This window comes from Aptenodytes forsteri, unplaced genomic scaffold (genome assembly GCF_000699145.1).
Source record: "Aptenodytes forsteri isolate BGI_AS27 unplaced genomic scaffold, ASM69914v1 Scaffold166, whole genome shotgun sequence".
In the NCBI taxonomy this organism is placed as follows: domain Eukaryota; kingdom Metazoa; phylum Chordata; class Aves; order Sphenisciformes; family Spheniscidae; genus Aptenodytes; species Aptenodytes forsteri.
The window spans coordinates 6772718-6780874 of NW_008796110.1; the positions used below are offsets into that span (position 1 = coordinate 6772718).

At 43.3% G+C, this 8157-nt stretch overlaps 1 protein-coding gene across 1 annotated transcript in view; it reads right to left on the minus strand.

Moving 5' to 3' along the window:
* Positions 1-8157, minus strand: part of ST7 (suppression of tumorigenicity 7) — a 155163-nt gene that overhangs the window by 146642 nt on the left and 364 nt on the right. The gene's annotated exons all lie outside the window — the stretch shown is intronic.

Sequence of the window (8157 nt, forward strand, 5' to 3'; positions counted from 1 at the left end):
AATCTAAACCTCCTCTGGTGCAACTTGAGGCCATTTCCTCTCGTCCTATTGCTTGTTACTTGGGAGAAGAGACCGACCCCCACCTCGCTACAACCTCCTTTCAGGTAGTTGTAGAGAGCGATGAGGTCTCCCCTCAGCCTCCTTTTCTCCAGGCTAAACAACCCCAGTTCCCTCAGCCGCTGCTCATAAGACTTGTTCTCCAGACCCCTCACCAGCCTCGTTGCCCTTCTCTGGACACGCTCCAGCACCTCAACGTCCTTCTTGTAGTGAGGGGCCCAAAACTGAACACAGTATTCGAGGTGCGGCCTCACCGGTGCCGAGTACAGGGGCACGATCACTTCCCTACTCCTGCTGGCCACGCTAGTTGTGATACAGGCCAGGATGCCATTGGCCTTCTTGGCCGCCTGGGCACACTGCCGGCTCATGTTCAGCCGGCTGTCGACCAACACCCCCAGGTCCTTCTCTGCTGGGCAGCTTTCCAGCCACTCTTCCCCAAGCCTGTAGCGCTGCATGGGGTTGTTGTGGCCGAAGTGCAGGACCCGGCACTTGTCCTTGTTGAACCTCATACAGTTGGCCTGGGCCCATCGAGGACCTTTAGAGGTCCCTTCCAACCCAAACTATTCTATGATTCTATGATGAAAGCTCTTACTCCTCCTTAGCTACCATCAAGTTGCTTCTGTAGCTTCTCTGTGATTAGATAAGCAGTTTGAGCTTCCTTACACTAGCAATGTGTTTTTGCTAGACTCTGTGTAGTTCCTCTCAGAGATGCTGCAGTTTTCAGAATCCATTTTAAAACACAGGCATACCATTGCCCCCAAAATCCCTGTTTTATCCAACATCATCCTCCTAATTCCTGCTAGGTGTTGCTCTCAAGGCAGGCATCACGTCCTTCTGTCTTTCACTTAATGTAGAGCTTTGGCACAGAATTATGTATTTCTCTCTCTTTTCAGTCCTTTAGGCACTGACACCACTTAGCATTTTCTTGTGTCTTTCACAAATGCAAATTTGTGATCTAGATTTTTGCTTTTTCTTTGTTTACAAAATAGCCACCAAAAAAACTTATCTATTTTAAATTTTTCCTTTAATTTAGAATCGTAGTATTTTCGCGGCCACTCAGACAGTTAGGACCTACGACCTCTGTGAACAACGGGGCTTATGTTCTTTCGGGCTAAATTTATCCAGGCAGTCAGCGGACACTTTGGGAAAACCCCACTACATATATGTAGTTTTAGTAGCACTTAGGAGCGCTTTTCATCAGCACACAGAGGACATTAGACTTCAGTTAGAAGCTGGCAGTACAACTCTGTGGTTGCGTACCAGCCAGTGTTACAGTAAGCTTACTCAAGATTTTATAAAATATTATTTTGAAGGCTCTGGCTTACAAATTTCCCCTGAAATACTGGCTGCAAATCTTCTAGAGCTTTTGTATTATGAAAGTCAATTTCTTAAAGAAGTATTTTCTGAAAACCTTGCATTTGCTACAAACTTCACTCAGTTTCCTGCATTTGCTGCTGATTGAAAAATTAAGCTCAATCAAAAAAATCAAGCTCGTGAAGAAATGCCAAAATTTGTAGGAAACAAGTATCGTTGTACACTGCATCCATCAGGAATTGATCTAACAAGTTTTGTTAGGGCTTTTCCCCACACAAGAATCCCAAATTTCACCTATAAAGACTTTTGTCAAAAATAACACACGACTTTCATGCACATAATATTCTTTTCCATAAAAATTAAAAGGTGAGTTTCCAAGCATACCATGCTGAAAATACACGTGCTTAAAACGGTTAAAATCTGTTTTACAATAACCTCTTGAGTATTAGCCTATATCCAGGTAACAACTAATTTTTTGCAAAACCCAAGAAGGCAGACCAAAGAAACCTCTAACATCCAAACCCTGTCTGGAGGCTCAGCAGCCACTACGAACGCTTCACGGTGCTATAACTGATACTACTGAAGAGGGAGGTTAACAGTAAACAAAACACTGTTTACTTTAATTCCATTAGGACTGCAGAAAAATAAGATCAGTATTTAGGAAAGACTTCATTTACATTCTGAGAAATGTAAAAGTGATTTCGGGTCAGTGGGCAAACTATCTATATATAACTGATACTGTTTATTCTGTGAAATCCATATGCAGAATTAATGTTGACCTTGCCAGAAGTGGTCATGTATTTAAAATTTTACTTTCAACAGTCTAGTTCATACAGAAAAAAAACCTCAACACTGCACTTGCAGGGAGTGATGAGTTTCTCCATCCCCTTTTGGTGGCAAAGGAATTTTGCTCCAGATTTTCCGTGGTCACATCACCACACTCACTTCTGTAGTTCACACAGGAGGCACTTACAGGGAACCCCATCACAACGATGGCAGATGACTTTGAAAGAAGGCCAAGCAACTACCAGCAAGTCCACGAACGTAAAAATAACTGTCCTTCAGTTCTTCTCAAAAAAAAGAAGCTGTTCACTTGTTTTTAATCCATTTGAAATTCCCTGGCCTTCATCAGGTTAATGTTTTCCAACCCTCATGATTACCTTCCCAGGCTTAAATTTATGAAGGGGAACAATACCTCCTGACCGCGCTGTCAAGATGCTATCACAGCAAATACACCGCGACACGCACAGTGGCTACAGTGACCGAGCACACCGCGCAGGCGCCGGCAGCCCCAGCACCAGCACCCGCAGCCATGCTGCCTGGCCCAGGGAGGACAAACCCCTGTGTAACAAAAAACCTTCTGCCCTAAGGGAGGTTTATCACTGCAGGTCTGTGCACACGCAGCTCCAGATGGCCAAATATCACCAGGAAAGAAGTGACCATTAGTTAAATTTTAATAACAGGCAAATGTTTTCTGCTGCTACTTGAATTTGAGACCATGGGAATGAAAAGTTACTTATTTCTCACACTGCAACCTATTGGAGCACATTGCACTGTGCCGAGCATGTATCTGCAAGGTCAGGAAGCCCAGAAAGGGAAGATCAGAAAGATGAGACGAGCTTCATTGACAGCAACCACCACCCTAAGACAGCATAGCCTAAACCTGAGAGGGGTGCTCCGTTTCTTCATCTCCCACAGTATTTCTGCTTATAGAATCACACCCAGCTTTCTTGCATGGTTAAATACTGGATAGTTTTCATAAAATGAGGGTTCAATGAGACAGGAGTGGTCCAAGTGCTTCATTTATCGAAGCCTGTGCAGTGCACACATCAGTGAATGCATTTGAGGTGGACCAGATCACCGTAGCATCTGGCTGCCTAAAAATCTCTCCGTTTTGTGTCTTCAGAAAGACTCTGGGATGAAGAGAAAGTGTTGTTATCCTTACTTCACAGGGAGCAGAGGAGACACTTCAAACACGTCTGCTCCGTCCTCCTGCCCGTGCATGCACAAACCCTGACTGTGAGTGAGTAATCTGGTGTTGGCCAGTGCTGCAAGCGTTGTTGCACATCAGCCTCTTTCTTCCCTCGCCTCTCCAGATGGCTGGCACCATGCGTGGTGTTTCAGGCTCTGGGCTCTATGAGAAGCCTACTACATGGTCACAAATCCCACAATAATTAAAATTCTAGGTAATTATTTCAGTATGAACGTCAGAATAATAATTAAAAAGTCATAGTGAAGAAAACCACCAATCAGAATATTAAAAAGTCATAGTGAAGAAAACCACCACGTTCCCCAGAACACAACTTTGTCACAACCACCAGCTCCTCACCAAGGTGACGTGGCCGTCCTCCTCCAGCTGGGGTTCTCCCGGACTCACTGACCTTGGGGGCCTGGTAAGGACAACGTTACTCACTGTCTTTCATGCTGTAGGTTTCTAACCCTCCCTCTAGACGTTCAACTGGTAACAGTATGGGGCCTTGGCTCACTGACCTCGGGGGCCTGGCAAGGACAACGTTACTCACTGTCTTTCACGCTGTAGGTTTCTAACCCTCCCTCCTCTAGACGTTCAACTGGTAACAGTATGGGGCCTTGCTCCAGTGCAGCTGAAGCAGGATGTCCTGCAGAAAGCTAATAACACTCTGCAGACACTGACAGAGCTAGATTCAACCCAGAGCTCACACACATGTATTTATTATTCACATTTCCAGGAAATCAGGTTTTCTGATTTCTCTACCCTCAGCAACCCAAAGGTTCCCTCCTGTCTGCCTTGTCACAAGCCAGTTGCACTTAATGCTCTGGTTATTAAATCCGTCTTTCTGTTGGACTTCGAAAGGATAAATAAAATCATCAGAAACTGTTTAACATCTGGGACTTTCTCCTTCTTAGCATATGACTAGAAAGCCAAACTTATGTCAGGAAAAACAAGCAGGGTTGCACATTTTTAGAAGAGGTGTGTCTTAGTTCAGATTAATGTGGCATTCAGAAATTGTGCAAGTGCCAACACGGGAGGAAAATACAGCATGTTATATAAAATAATCATGTTTATTTTAATTATTTTGGAATAAGATGGTAACATCCACTTCCTCAACTACTTATTCTGTATTTAAAATTTTAGCCTGGCATATTAAGTCTCCTCTCTTGCTTCCTGTCTAATGGTATGGTACAGTTATAATAGTTCAAACACTCTTATTCATACAGGATTTTATGATTTGATTTGTACATCAAACTTCAATAAAATGCAAAAAACCCACAAAACACCACAATGAGATTTAACATGAATATTTTGATATGACAGACTAGATTTCTTTTTTATTATATCACAGTAATCTACTCTGCTGAGGATACTGAAATTACGCTTGCCCCAAACTGCGAGGACTTTCAAGCCAGGAAGCCCAGTGAAACACAGAGACTGACTGACTTGCACTACCAGAGCTACCAAATGCTTGGGGCGTGCACATCTGTACACCACCAAAAGAAGGGGAAAAAAGGCTCCACACTTCATCTTAATAAAACTTACAGCTACAGGTGACCACTGGGCTATTTGGTGAAACCATCCGTAATTACTCTGACCGCCGCCGTTGCACAGCCCACTGCCCAAGTCCTCGCTGAAAACCGATTTAAGGCTGTATGAACACCAGCGACTCGTATTTCGCCATCTGATTTGAAGACTTTCAGACATGGGAAACCCAAAGGTTCCTTTAGCAGCTGATCCACGGTTTGTTAAAAATTAATGCTTGATTGTGACTAAATTGAGTTTGCCCTCTGCTTCCAGTCATCAATTCTTATTATTTTTTTCGTGATTAAAAGGCCATTTATTTCTCCCCCATGACAATACCTCTTTACTGTAATCTAGTCACCTCCCAAGCAGAATCTCTTACTCTGATGCTTCTCTCCAGACCTTACATCATTTTTCCACTATCTTCTCCAGCTTTTCAACTTCCTTCTAAAAATATTGACATCAAGGCATGGAAAAACAAAATTATGCAACAGTATGAAGTACCAGTCCTTCTGGTAGGCACACATGCCACACTAGTCCCTCATATCACAGCAGCCCACTGTGGACTTGGGTTAAGATGTTTGATCTAAATATCTAAAACCTTTTTAAATCGCTATTTCGTGAGGTGCAAATCACACCTACGGAACTGCATTTCTCTTACCAGCTGTCTAAGCCTGCGTCTGGTGCCACTGCAAACCAGTTTGTTTGACCTCAACTCACCAACGGATACAGCTTGTTCTGGGAAAATGCCCAGTCATTGTTTTTAATCACCTTATTATTTCTTTACATCATGCAGAAGTTTTAGTAGCAACATTTATACTTTTATTTTCACATCACTGAGATCCATTTGATTAGTATCACGTCTGGGGCCAGTTGCTGTCGTACATTATGAGCAACCTTCACCCACTGACAGTATCCTATTCTGATCAATTGGGGAAAAAAAATCCACGATAAATCAGATCGTTTTTAATCCATTCGCAAAAGCTTTGAAAAACAAAACAAACAAAAACCCCTCATGTTATTGCCAGTGCTGATTTTTTAATAAACCGCATTTAAGAACAGATGATGCATAAAGGCCATACTGTGCCTATTGTTCTTCCCTGGTAACTCATTTTCGTCGTGCACTTTGGGACTTACTGGTAATTTCTCCATTCTTTTTAACCCCCTCAATGCTTTAGAACACACAGGTGTGAAAAATCTCTCAGATTTGCAGATTTCATACTGTCATTTTACTTGCATTTTGGGACATTTTTAACGAAAACCACGATGACTCAGCTGAAGACGGCTGGAGTAACGTTTCAAATGAGAAAGTGCATCAAGAATTAGTTCAAACTCAGGAAAAAAATCAGAGGGGTTTGATTAGGTCTCAGATGGACACCTGCGATTTTTTTCTAACAGTGAAGATGATCACAAAAAGCATTCTGACATTGTTGCTTGACAACCACGGCCTGCAATGGTTACCTGGGACTTATGAATTACATAAATTGTTAAGAATCAAGGAACAAGAATTACATCCTGTTCTGATCAGTATGCAGCAATGTCAAAAGAAACACGATACTTGTTCAAAGACATATTGAGAAAGTTTGACCAAAACTGTACTTAAAAGCTGTTTTTAATTGTGTTTACTGTCTCCGCTTAAAGTGAAAATTGCAGTATGCCGAATCTTTTTTTTTTTTTTTTAATTCTTCTTTGATGCTGGACTTGCCAAAGGCTTATCAAGTGAGAACAGGCCAGAAAGTCGGGTGAAGAGCGCTCAGATAACATTCGGCTTCCCAACAGCACGGATGCCGCATGAGTTACATCTCATCTGCCCCCAAAACAAATAGCCTTCTCCAGTGTGTGTGTGGGGGAAATTAAATTATCATGGTAGATAGGAAGGAAAAATAAGCAATTTCAAGATAAAGACATAACTGCCCAATTCAGACTGGCTAACTACGTTAAGTTACTGCCGATTCAGTATAGTAGTGGCATACTGTCTTAGTGAGTCTTAACAGTCAAAGCAAAGTCCGTTGCAACAGTGATGATCTTCCAGCAAACTTGTATGCATATTATTTATTATCATTCAGAAGAATAAGCTGATATCTAATTTTTATCAGAAACATAGTAAGAGTTTTAATTCTGTTAAAAAATGCCTCAGTATAATATAAAATGTACAGGCAAAGATACTAAATTCCACTTCATACACTGCCCGAATCCAAGCATAGTCCCTGTAATAACCAGTCCTTTTTTATCCTTCAAAGAAAGCAAGAATTTTCCACAAATTCAATTTTCCTTTGCAATCCCTCATACATGCATATGCCACCTGCTCCTAAGAAAGCTCCCAGAAAGAACGAACTGCCCTGCAACTGAAGATGGGTCTGTGTTTACATACTTACTCAGTCTAAACCAAAGATAAGCCTGTTAGGGAATTGAATTGAGACCAGGCGCATATGAGATGTAAATTACTTTTGGTTGTTCCTGACTTCGGCTTGTGAATTGAACAAGCTGCACATTTTTGCTCAAGCCCCTGAAATTCTCAGTTATTCTCAAAAGTAAGAAAAAGCATGACATTGGGGGGGGAAACAGCAGTTCTGCTATTTATCATTCATGCAGTAAAACCAGTAGAAATAGCTTAAGCCACAACTTGAAAATCAAACGTGTACTTTTTTTCTCAAAGAGCCTGCTAGTCAAAAATCAGTACGTTGACTCCTTTAGTACAAGTGCAGTGTGAAATACAACTCCAGAAAACGGCAAGCTTCAGCTAGGGCACGGCCACAGTTTGCCCCATGCTCCTGAAGTCATCTTGACTCCCTTACCTCTACTCACAGCATAAAAGAGGAGACAGAGAAGCTCCTCCAGTGCCACTACGGCCCTTACAGCCGAGCAGGCAGAAGTAGGTAGGGTGGCACAAGGACCAAGCATCCCTCAGGTAGCTCGCTCCGGCAGGCAAGGCAAGCAAGAGAGAGGGATAAGCCACCAGCAGAGCAGATGATCTCTCCGCACACCGCAAAGCACCCTCTGGGTGCCGCTGGGATTTCTACAGCCTGCTCCTGCCGCAGCACAGCTACTTTAAGGCTCCCAGCTCCAGGAGGAAACTCTCGGCTGAGCTCTCCGCGTACCCTCAAGCCCTCCCCGGGTTAGCTGGACGGAGTCAAGAGTCAGTCACAAGCTAACATCGCCCACCCCAGCCCCTTAAAACCCACCCGTACCAGCAAGCAAAGCGGGGAAGGCGCAAACGCCCAGGGGAGCTCGGCTGCCTCCCACCACCCCGGGCACCCCCTAAACGGGAGCGTTTCGGGGAAGGGACACCC